This window comes from Lissotriton helveticus, chromosome 6, assembly GCF_964261635.1.
Source record: "Lissotriton helveticus chromosome 6, aLisHel1.1, whole genome shotgun sequence".
Lineage (NCBI taxonomy): Eukaryota > Metazoa > Chordata > Amphibia > Caudata > Salamandridae > Lissotriton > Lissotriton helveticus.
Genome location: NC_136067.1, coordinates 1,421,489,759 through 1,421,502,731, shown reverse-complemented (window position 1 = coordinate 1,421,502,731; position 12,973 = coordinate 1,421,489,759). Strand labels below are relative to the sequence as shown.

The 12,973-nt window shown below is 44.3% G+C and overlaps 1 protein-coding gene and 1 pseudogene across 1 annotated transcript in view; one reads left to right on the top strand and one right to left on the bottom strand.

The window, feature by feature from the left end:
- SLC2A12 (solute carrier family 2 member 12) overlaps positions 1-12,973 on the bottom strand; it is a 481,869-nt gene that overhangs the window by 396,024 nt on the left and 72,872 nt on the right. The window lies entirely within an intron of this gene.
- LOC144761401 (2',5'-phosphodiesterase 12 pseudogene) lies at positions 10,724-11,871 on the top strand (annotated as a pseudogene).

The following is a 12,973-nucleotide window of genomic DNA, read 5'->3' as shown; positions in this document are numbered from 1 at the left end:
ATTATTTTATTTATCTTCTTCCATGCGTCGGACGGCCCCCGGACGTCTGACATCACGGCGGGCGTGTGTGGAGGACAGACGGGGGCCATCCGAACCGCACATACATGGATTTCCTCTGCACAGTGAGGGAATTCCGGGCGCAACGAAGCAGTTAAAAATATTTTATTAATTGTTTTGAATTTTGCACCAGTTCTGGGCACCACGATGGGCACCTGCTTCGCCCCCAGCTACGCAAATTTAATTGTGGGCAGGTGGCCTGGTTGGCTGCTAACGACTATTGGATGTGCAGCATTGTTAGCTGGCATAGATACATAGACAGCTTATTCTTAATATGGATAGGGTCTCAGAAGTTAGCTACGGAGTACATTGTGGTGCATAATGAAAACAGTAACTTAAAATTCACAGGGGAAATTAGCACCATATCGGTGAATCTTCTAGACCTTCGAGTCTTTATATCCAAAGGCAAGCTATGTACTGTTTTGTACAGGAAACGACAGCAAGGAATCCCCTGCTACATGCAACTAGCAGCCATCCGAATACTCTCATCAAAAATATGCCTTTTGGCGAACTTAAACGCATTAAACGAAATAGCACCAGAGACTGTGATTTCCTTATTGCAGCCAAAGAGTGTATTGCCAGATATACAGTAGAAGGATACGGACAGTCAGTGCTTAACAGAGCTTTGAGACAGGTACAAGAAATATCAAGGAAAGAGCTGTTGAAAGACCAAATGAATACTACAGAGGAGAAAGGTAAGTTTAGGTTTATACCAACTTCTCTAAGGACGCCAAATAATTGCTAAGTATCCTACAAAAAAAGTGGAGCACTCTGAAAACAGATTCGGTCATTGGACCGGATAACCCCTCTACTCCTTTAATTACCTTTAGAAAATCAAGGTCATTGAGGAATCAGATAGTGAAAAGTCATTGCACTAAGGATGGAAGGAGATCAACCTTGAAGGAATTGTATGTTTTTTTCCTTGCGGGAAATGCATGGCCTGTGCCAACAGCTCGAAACCCCTATCTTACACTATCCCATGGCTGAAAAAACCGAAGCCAATACTGAAATTTATGAATTTCAACACGCCATTTATGGTTAACTGCTTAACATGTCCATGCCGGTTGAAGTATTTTGGTAGTACTAACTGCCTCACAAAAACACGCATCCTGGAGAACTTAAGGGCCATAGCAAGTAAAGATGTATTGTACCCAGTGACGAGGCACTTTGAATCTATGCACAACAGTAATAGAGATCTCTGAGGTTATTTTTGTTTAGATCATGTGCCCATCGATGTGAGGGGGGAGACAGGGTAATGAAACTTAGGAGGCTAGAATTGAGATATATTATAGATCTACAAAAAAAGGCCCCACACGGTATGAATAGTGGGGAGGAACTATCGGTACATCTATAATTACAGACAAGACAGTGTCACATGACTACTGTATGTGTTCTAAGATTGATGAAAATGTAACCATCATTAAGACTGGAACTAATTTCTGATTTCCATATTAGTGGAAGGAAATCGTTTACATGCATGGATTAGCTTGATGTGAATTTTTTTCGCCCTCCCTCCCCCTTTTTTTGTAGCAGGCTGGGAAGCCATGTTGGGCCGGACTTTTGTGGTTGTAGGATCTTGACTATACAGTTGAATATGTATGTGCCCATACAGGACTAGATATCGCATTTTGCACATTTTGAATCACATTGTTTATATTGTGCATATTGCTTATTTCACTAGCGAAATATAAGTGATGCGATTTGGTTACTAAACCCATGCAGCGCAATATTATGCTTCAAAGTAGAATCCTCATAAACTTGGGAATTACATGTATGCAGCCCATATAAGGCAAGATATTGTATTTTGCGATTTAATGTCGAGCATACAATTTACTACACTGGTGAGACATAATCCATGCAATTTTTTTTTATTTTTTTTTTGCAGAGTTTTATATAGCGCGAACTAGACCCGAACCGAATCAGGTATCAGAGCGCTTTACATATTTTCCAGTTACGTTACATGAGGACACACTTTCATTTTAGGCACGGGGAGATAAAGTGATTTGCCCAGAATCACAGGAGGTTTTAGCGTCGTTACCGAGACTCGAACCCAGATTCCGAGGTCGAGCGCCCTAGCCGTTAAAACTTCTTAAAAGTATGCCGCAGTCTATCTCCAGTGAAAGAAAAGACTCCCAAAGCACTCAAGGAAGCAAAGGGCGCCAAGAAACCCAAGGGGGTTAGGCCAGGCAACAACACCAATGAGATACATAGAGATAGTATTAGCAAAACAGCAAATAAGGAAGGCACAGAACAAGTGGACTCCAAGCCCACCACGATAGAAAACGTAAGCAGTGCCAGTCCTACATAGGGCTGTTGAGCCCACTTATTGACCACCAAGGATCCCATCAACAGACCGTTCAGGCTGTAGTCCATAGTGTCCCAGGATTAAACTGGGAGTCCACATCCAAACAATGGACATGCCAGGCTCAATCAAACCAATTGACACCAGCAACATCAGCAAAAACAAATCGCTCTGCAGTGCCTTAAAGAGTAGAGCCCCGAGGACAACCTGGTGCACTGGCAGGACAGCATCGATAGCTCCTGCACATTACTAAACTCACCGGCAGACCCTCAACCCCTTGACCAGTTTGGGGGTCAAGTAGTCTATGGGCAAGAACAATTCCCCGCCAATTTAAAACCACCAATTAACTAAATCCAAATTGCACATCAGTTGGAGCAGGGACTATCTCAGCAAAAGAAAAACAGGCTAGTGCCCTACCACTCGCACAAGGCTAAAGAATTCAACCCAGGCAGCCACTTAGAAGCACAAAACTTATCTGCGCAACCAAGAAACACCAAGGAACAAGGGGGACAATATTCAGCGGAACAAGAAGGCCCACCAACAGGACCATTTTGGAATCAGCTACTAGGCATTTTGAAAACTATCGGATCAGCTATCACTTATCATGCCGACAAGCTGGACACTCAAGTTGAGCTATTAAATGCCTTAGCATTATACGTTCAGGGGACAGAACAAAAATTGCACGTCCTAAACACCATGATAATAAAGTTACAACATGCCCAGGACATCGCATACCATACGTGCCATTGTTACCAAATAATCGATAAGCTCACAACTGTTCCAACTATAATGTCAAAGAAACACAAATAAATTCCATAACATCCATGGAAAGAGACCTCATAGAAGCAGACAGAGACAGTGGGGACACCTCCAGTATTAACATCAAACGATCACAAGAGGAAATTAATTCTCAAGAAGGAGAATGCAGAATTCTACGTGACGCAGAGAAAGGGTTCGAACAACTAGATGAACAGCTACATTTAGAAGGTTCATCACCAACTCCTAATCAAAGTAATTCACCACAGGAAGTTGTAGAAAGCAAGGAACAATTAAGCTTGAAAACACCCCTCACAAAGCGGGAACGGAAACGCCTGAGGAAAGCAAGGAAAAGTAAATTAAATAGTCATTCCACAATCATCATTGACATCTACCCAAAAAAGCCAAGATAAAGGTGATTAAAGCAATAGCGGTGCAGTCAGCATGCCGGATCATAACAACCCGGCAATAAAAGAGGCTGCAGCCTCAAGAAACCACGATGCGCAAAAAAAGGAAAATTTGTCAATAAGTAAAATAGATGACATATTCAAACCCCAGGTTAAGAAGGTACATAATAAAGCAAAAAGTAAAGAAATCGTAAAAACAAATTCAAACCTAATCTCACAGGAACTAAAGATAAAGACAAGTGAAATCTGCATGCAGGACGTAGCACTTAGTGGGAAAGGAGCTATACAGACGCAAATTTTCAATAACGAAATTAAAACGAACCTACAGCCCCAGAGGGTTAGAGAGCCCATTGAAAGAATACAACATGATCATGTCAAACATACCCATCACGTCGAAATACATAACCAAGGCTCAACAGAAGCATCAAAAGGGACCCCGATCGACCACATAAAAACACAATTGCTCACTGCTCAAGGCCAGATAGAATCGGTCCCACATTATAAATCAAGGGGAGCCCATGATATATTGAATCAAAGTGCAATAATACGGTTCTCTTTCAGGGCAGAGTGCCCCTGGAGGCCTTTAAGGCAAAGTGTTCAGATTCTTTGAGGCCTTAAAGGCGAGGTGCAAGTCTGATTTTCTGTACAGGGATGTTATTTCTTTACGCAGCCTACATAGGCTAATTGCCTTTTATTACAGTTTCTTTGGTGAAAATAAAAGTTTTTTTCTGTCTGTGGAATGCATTTTAGGCTCCTGCTTTTTTCTTGCATTTTTTCTATGGGTTATTTTCATTCTGCAGAAAATATGTAATTATGGCTTTATTAGCCTATAGGTTATGGTTGGGCTGCATATTATTAGTGTATACATGTATGTGTATAATTTGTTTAGTACTATGTACTCTTATTATATATTTACACATATATATGTATTTAGTTATGTGTTCCGGGTTCCAGCTCATGGGCGGAGATTATTCAGTGCTTATGACTTTAATGAGTATACCCCTGGAAGAGAACTAGGATTACAGGAAAGTAACTAATCCTTACTCAAATCCCTTCCTGCCCTGAGACATATCACATCCAGGGACCTGTAAATAATTGAATTTAAACCTAACCCAAACCAAATAGGGCCTGAAATAACAACAGACACTTGGATAAATTCCTCTGTCATTGCACAGATCTTGAGGCACAAAGAAGTATTTGCATCATTGGGTATAGAATAAAAAAAGGTGGAACCTTCTCGTTATCCGAGCCCCCTACAACACCCCTACTGCACAGAGGGCGTATTAAAAGGAGCGAAAGGCCCTGAGAACCCGGACCAAACGAAGTACGAAGCTCAATCAATAAGACAAATCATGATTACAATCTCACACCCAGAAACAGCTAACAAATAGGATAATCAGTACTGGAGACCCCTAAATACACAACAAGGAGCAGCATGAATAAAAACAAAAACCAAGATAGATAGCAGGTCTGTAAAATTTGCTCCTGAAACGTGAACGGCTTATCCTCTAAAATAGAGGAAATCGACTTTGCTGACTTCGTTCTACAGTACGACATACTGCTGTTCCAAGAAACATGGCCGATAACACTCACCCCAATTGTAGGTTACAAAGAACATCATATCCCAGCTAAAAAAGAGTCCACACACTGAAGAGCCAAAGGCGGCCTATCAATCTATATCTCAACAGATCTTTTATGGGAAGAAGAAAACATAGACTTAGACTCCTGCTGGATGCAACGTATTAAACTCAGTTTCCATCACTTGCACCTTGCTAATCCTGAACATCAACATGCACCCTGCTATAAGGATAAGGGGAGAGATATCCAACAATTGGTAGCCGCCATCAAAACCCTAAATCTAATCTACCCACATGCCAATACAATACAGTCCGGGGTTTTCAATATAAACCTGATGCAAGCCCAAGAAAAAATACCTACCTACTCACATAAAGGTCAGGAACGACAACACAACTAGACGTGACACTTCAGGCAAGAAACTACACTACTGCACTACTGGATAATCAATTATTGTATACTTTGAATGGTCGAGGTCCAGAAGACAGCCCGGCAGCTTTTACAAGAGTGATAGCAAGATCAGGAGCAGCCATCAACTTCACTCTAGCAGATCCGGATCTATTTCCCTTCATTACGAATTTCAAATAATAGAAAGAGTAGATAGCGACCACTATCCTCAATCTTTTATATTAAGAAACATTGGCGAAAAGTCCCGACCAACCAGCGCCCTTACACAACTCGCCCAACTGTACAATTCAAACCGATTAACATGGAACAACAACACCGTAGATGCAATTATGGAGTTCTGTTCGACTCTATTGGCCTCTACCGATGCGAAACCATTAGGGATAGAGGCCTGGGAGTCCCTTGTCAACAGCCTGACGAGAAAGTTCTCAAACAGTTCTAAAAACAAAAAATCCGCCAGGATTAGTGGGTCAGTATGGTATACTCACGCCCTAAGGATAAAAAAAGACAACTAAATAAAGCTCTGAGACCAATGCAAACTCAGGGCCAACAACCCTCTCGCCAGGCCCTGACCATAATCAAACAAATGAAAAGCGACCTAAATAAGGAGATTCGTGCAGCAAAACGCACATACAATGAGCAATTTTGGATGAAAATGCTTCATGTCAGCCGCCAACAAAATTCAAAAGAGTTTTGGGCTCAAATCAATGTCCTATCAAACGGAAAAAATCGGCATTACAATTCTGACATAACTGAGCACGCATGGAGAGTTCACATAGAAGCTACATTTAACACCCACAAAGTCCCCGGGGCTCCCGCCCACAACGACACACTGAAGGAGAGACGGTCTAGCACCATTATCCCTAGGGACACCCTAACTAAAGAACATTGGACTGCTGATACACCGATACAACCTTCCAGGCCCCAAATTTCATGACCTGCAAATCGAATCCGAAAGATCACAGCAACCTCCAAGTCAAACAACCTGAAGACGAATACCAGCGAGGTCCATTGGAACACCAGGGTCAGATCAGTCAATCCCTGATCTACAGATCACACAAAAACCAGTACTGAACGCAATAAAAAAACAGAGGTCTGACTGGGGGCCGGACCAAACTGCTTGCCCAACGCCCAATGGCTTTCAGTGTAAGCATCAAATCCATGCAGGATGATATACAGGTTTTAATGTTCTTAATACTTTGAATAAACATCTTAGTAAATCGACACTGCCTGTACAAAGCAATAATTGTAGTAGCTATTTAAATATGATTTTTATAACAGTTTTTCTTTAATGTGATTCTGTTACAATTAATCTAAATGGTATGTTCCGTCCACCCCTATTCTCCCTGTCCCCCTTGGAACCTTCTTCTCTGAAGCTCATGATAGAATGTTCATACTAATGCCAGTGAGGAGAGTGGATAGCCATTAAACAGCAGTATTCTTGGAACTTCCTGTGTCCTGTGTTATTTCAAGAATTCTAACACTGGCGACAAGGATGGGATGTGGAACACACAGCTAGGTGTGTGAGAGAAATGAAGCCGGATGGTGAAACAGTGGCTGTCATTGGTAATCAAGATGACAGTTATGAGGTGTATAAGATGAGGGCTAGAGAAAATGTCAACAATAGAGTAGATTATAAAGAGAAAGGTCCTAAGTGTTACCGTTGTGGTAGCAACAATCATTTTGCCACTTATTTCCAATGTCCTGCCAAGTATGTCACATGTTAAAAATGCAATAGAAGGGGACATTTTGCCAGAGTGTGTCGTGATGGGGAGTTGCATGTCAGAGAAAATGATAAGAATACAGAGAGGGCCACCAGTAGAGAGGTAAAATGCATTGAACAAAGAGTAGAAAAATTTACCTTGCAGGTGAAAGATGTCAATGGCACTGTTAACTCTATTTATCCTAAATGTGATGTTCTAATTAATAATGATTTGGTTGAGATGTTTGCTGATTCATGTTCACCATTCACTCTAATAAATAAAGAAGATTATACGTCCACTGGCAAGAATAAGATTAGTGACCTTGAGTCTCCTGATATTTCTCCATCAGGATATAACAAGGGTAATATTCCCCTTTTGGGCATGAAGGAGGTTCTGATTCAATTCAAAGATAGGAAAACTTATGGTACTGTATATGTTGTGATGTCTGGTTCTAACCTTTTAGGATGGGTCCATCAGAAAGAATTAGGAATAATACTAGATCCCAATAGTGCAGAACAAGTGTTACTCACAGAGAAGTTCCCAGGAGCAGAGAAAATTTATGATGAGTTTAAACAATTGTTTAAAGAGGAGCTGGGTTGTCTACACAATTTCCAGCACAAGATTAAATTAAAACAAAATGCCAAACCTGTAGTACATGGTCTACGTACAGTGCCTTACAAATTGAGAGAACCTCTGAAGAATGAGTTGCAAAAGTTATGTGAGATGAATATAATTCAACCCATAGACTGTTCAGAATGGGTGGCTCCTATTGTTTTGGCAGCCAAATCCAATGGTGAGGGTATCCGTCTCTGTGTGGACCTGCGCAGTTTAAATGATTGTATTTGGGTTGAGAGATATCCCTTGCCAGTGATTAATGAAATGTTGAGAAAAAACAAGGAGTTCGTGTGGAATGAAGAACAAGAGGAAATCGCCAATGCTTTGAAAGAAGATTTGATCAAATCTCCAGCTCTTGGAACCTTTGACGCTACCAAGAAAACTATCCTTACCACTGATGCATCAAACTATGGACTAGGTGCTACTCTTGTTCAGAAAAACGGAAATGAGGAAAAAATTATTGCCTATGCTTCCAGAAGTCTTTCCCAGCCAGAAAAGAATTATTCTGTGATTGAACGAGAAGCTTTGGCGTGCTTCTGGGCAGTCAGACATTTTAAGTTTTTTCTATGGGGTCTAAGATTCACCATACGTACAGATCACAAGCCCCTCACATATATTTTTGCTGTGAAGGGATTGGAGAACTGCACCCCACGCATCAGCAGGTGGATACTGGGACTAGAACATTTCAATTTCAATATTGAACATGTACCGGGCAAAGAAAATATTATTGCAGATTTTTTATCCAGGTCACCTCTTCCTGAAGATGTCGCTGAAGAAATGTTGGATAGTCCTATAATGATGATGGATTTTCCTTCTATCACAGAATTGGAGTGGGAAGATGGAATGAAAAATGACAATGAGCTCCGTATCTTGAAAGAGAGGATCAAAAATGGATGGCCAAGCAAGAAGAAGGAAGTGGAAGCGGAAATGGAAGATTTTGGGGAAGTCAGAGATGAACTTAGTGTTATTGGGAAGAAAATTTATCGGAATAATAGAGTGTTACCTCCCAAAGAACTAAGGAAAAGAGTTATTGAGTTGGCACATGAAGGCCACCCTGGACGCAGTGCCACTAAAGCTAGAGTGAGAACAAATTTCTGGTTTCCTAGAATGGATGCCATGGTGGAAGAAGTCGTAAAAGAATGTGGAGCGTGTGGTAAAAGCGATAAGTCTAAAGTGTTATGTAAATCTCCTTTGTCTCCAGTAAGTGTTCCAACTAAGCCATGGAGCAAGTTAGCAATGGACATTATTGGACCGTTGCAAAATCAAGTTCCGCAGAGGAAATTCATGTTAGTCTTGATCGATTATACCTCACACTGGATCAAACAAAAGTTTGTACATAGCATTACTACCAAGACAGTGATCCAATTTTTGAAAGAAGTGTTCAGTGAGGAGGGTGTTCCTTCCACACTAATAACTGACAATGGGGTACAATTTACCTCTGAGGAGATGCTAAGTTTTTTGACTTTGTTAGGTATAAAACATGAGACCACTGCTCTCTATTGTCCAAAAGCAAATGGAATGGTGGAGAGAGCTAATAGAGTAATTAAAGAAAATATTCAACTAGCTACTGTAAATGGTTTTGATGTTGAAAACTCCTTGAGAGAATGTTTGTGGGCCTATCATACTTCTCCCAACAGGATAACAGGAGTTTCCCCCTTTGTGTCTCTACGCGGGAGGGAGCCTAGTACTAAGTTAAATCCCTGTTGGTTAAAAGGTGGAGAAGCTAAGGAAGTTGATTGGGAGGAAGCTGGAGAGAAAGTAAAGCAACATCAATCCAAGTACAAACAATGGTATGATCAGAAACATGGAGTAAAATGCACAAAATGGGAGGTGGGTGACATGGCACAAGCCAGAAGAAGTGTCAAGTCAGCAACTGCTTCTAGCAAATTTTACCCTACTTGTAAAATAGCAAAAGTGTTGAAAAATGTAGTACAGTTTGAAAATGGGCAATGGTGGAGTTATGACAACATTGTAAAAGTACAGTCTTAAATTCTGTTTCTTTAATTTTGTGTTACCTGCCTTTTGCTCAGACTTTTAACCTGTCAAATTCTTTGCAATGTTTATTATAGGAAGGGAGATGTGTTACAATTAATCTAAATGGTATGTTCCGTCCACCCCTATTCTCCCTGTCCCCCTTGGAACCTTCTTCCCTGAAGCTCATGATAGAATGTTCATACTAATGCCAGTGAGGAGAGTGGATAGCCATTAAACAGCAGTATTCTTGGAACTTCCTGTGTCCTGTGTTATTTCAAGAATTCTAACAGATTCTTTTTAGGTCGAAGCCTGCGTTGCAGCGCATGCGCTGCTGCAGGCAAAGAGATTTTGTGAGCAGGGGATTTCAGTATGGCGTGAAGCCACGCCCCTTTTTTCCATTGGCAGGCCTCTCGAAACGGAGGCCTGCCATTGGAAAAAGCTCCTGTTTAGCAGATTTGTCTGCTCTGGATACCGCCTCTCGAGGACTCCATGACCTGCCTTACGGTAGCACGACAATATTTTTAGAAATAGTGCCTTGGCAACCATGAGGCAGGTCAGGGAGTCCTGGAGGGGCGGGATTCAGTATCCTGTTCCCGCCCCTTTTTTTATTTTGTGTGCGTGCGCTTTTCGTCATTGTTGCCTCGTTCTCCTTGCTGGAAGGAGGCATTGCAGTGGATGGACCCTCCTTGTTCTTTTGTGCTGTTCGTGACACGCTTGTTTCTGTGTCTATGCCGGTGTAAACTGCGATTCCCAGAAGCCGGTAATGAATGGCTCTCCTGCCTTGTCCCATTAGCTAGAATCCTCATCGCCCTTGTGTACCGGGCGCCGGGTTGATGCTGAGGCTCGCAGTCTGTAAGCTACTGCGGTGTGTCCCGGGTTACCCGCTCTGGCCCTACGCCTGCTCCAGCACCTGTAGCCCACCTCGCGGGATGGAGAAGGCTGTGGTGCGCTGTGTGCCTTCAGAGCCCAAGCTGACCCTCTCCTTTACTCTTGACGTCAGTCAGAAGCACATGCAACGGGACCAGACGGAGCCTCTGGGCCGGGCCCTGGCCCGCATCGCAACCAACGCCGTGAAGGCGGCCCTGAGCAGCAAGGCCAAGAAAAGCAAGCGCGGCAGGAAGGCCTCCCCGTCCGCCTCCCCTGCAGAGCCGTCCGTGCGCCTCTACTACAAGGAGCAGCAGCTGCCCGACGAGCTGCTCAACGCCGAGGCCTGGCGGGACGGCACTGTCCTGCACGAGGGGGAGGCCTGCTATACGGTGGAGCGCAACCCGCCCTCCTTCCGCCAGGCTCAGCTTCCCCACCACATCATGGCCGGCTTCCCCATCTGCCCCGCTCTGCACATCGAGTTCGGGCAACTGGAGGCCTCGCTCTTCCGCTGGTTCAAGGAGGCGCCCGAGGAGACGGAAGGCTGGCCCCCGTGGGCAGCCAGCGGGTCTACACACCGACCAACGCGGACATCGGGCTGCGGGTGAAGCTGCACTGCACTCAGGGCAGCGTGGACCCGCCACGGTATGGCGCCGCCTGGGAGGTGGAGGCCAGCTGCACGGTGGAGGCCGGGCCCAGGGTGTGCGCCTTTTAACAGCGGCACCTGTACACGCAGCGGGTGAGCGCCGAGCCGCTCCTCCGCACAGTCTCCTACAACATCTTGGCGGACACGTACACGCAGACCGAGCACTCCCGGTTCGTGCTCTACCCCTACTGTGCGCCCTACGCCCTGGACATGGACTACAGACAGACCCTGCTACGCAAGGAGCTCAGTGGCTACAAAGCAGACCTGCTCTTCCTGCAGGAGGTGGACTGCCCTGTTTTCACGGACAGTCTCTTCGGCTTGCAGGGCCTCTTCAAGCTGAAGGAGAAGCAGCGCGAGGGCCTCGCCACCTTCTACCAGCCGGACAAGCTCACCCTGCTCAGCAAGCATGACATCTGCCTCAGCGAGGCTTTGCTGGCGGAGCCCATGCACGCCGAGCTGCTAGAGAAGCTGTAGGACTACGGGGCGGCCAAGGGGCAGCTGCTGCAAAAGGCCACTGCCTTACAGGTGAGCGAGGGGGTGGGCCTACTGTTGCATCTCTGGGGCTAATCTGCACAGGTCTGCTGTGACCCAACCATACTTGTGTTTCAACTGAATTTGTATACTACCCTTGACGAGGCGTTGGGCGTCTTATTGGTACCAATTATGCCACGGGCAGCCGGCCTTGGCATTATACGTTGTTGTTTGGAGGTGTTGTCTAGTGACCGATGTGAATAATTGGAGTTTACACCTTCAATGCTAAGGCAATTCCCGCTGAGTGCTGGACTTTTTGAAATCCCATTGTTCATGACAAGGTCAGCTCGTCATAAGCACAGCTCCAGTGTACTGCATGACGAGCTGACCTTGTCATTAGCATGGAAGTGGTTAAGGACTTGTTCTCATCCCTGCGCCACTTGCCTTCCGGCATAATCACAAGTGTTCATATGCCTGTGATCCTGGTTGTGAAACTGGGCAAACAGCATCAGTTCGTGTGCCTTTGGGCATGTGACATAATTATGAAACTTGTTGCTGCCTCCCTTTTGTGATGAACAGTCGTTTGCCTCTCCCCATCCCATGTCAATCCACACACCCATCCCAAGTTTTTTCTGCTTATAAACCAAGGGTGTGCAATATAAATACCAACATGTTTGGCAGTCCCAAATAACATAAGCAACTGATGCAAATAACCAATGCATGGGAGTCAGTGGACAGCAACCAGTAACCATGGAACAGGAGTGTGACGGGTCAAACTGTTGTGTTGAAATGCCTCAATTACTAACCGCTAAATGCAGGGGTTTAAGTGGGCCTGGTCCTGCCGGTGCTCATCACCGGCAGTTCTAAAAAACAGGTGCTGAGACGGGTCCCTATCGGCCGCTCCATATTTGCCCTCACCGTCAGGGTGAAAACCAATCTTAACCCTGCAGCAGTACCATCCTTCACTGCCTTTAATGTAACTGGAATAAACACCCAGTGCATATTTAACTCGCTTTCCCAAAAGTCCTGTGTAACAAATGTCATGAGTCCATTTGTTGCTGCTGTGAGTTTGATTGCCACCCCTATCAGCGTTCCTTATCCCTTTCCCATCCTTGCACCTAAGAAACATGGGGATTTCTAGCAGATGACGCTCTAGCTGATATTCAGCACCTGACTAGATATGGCTTCTGTTTGTTAT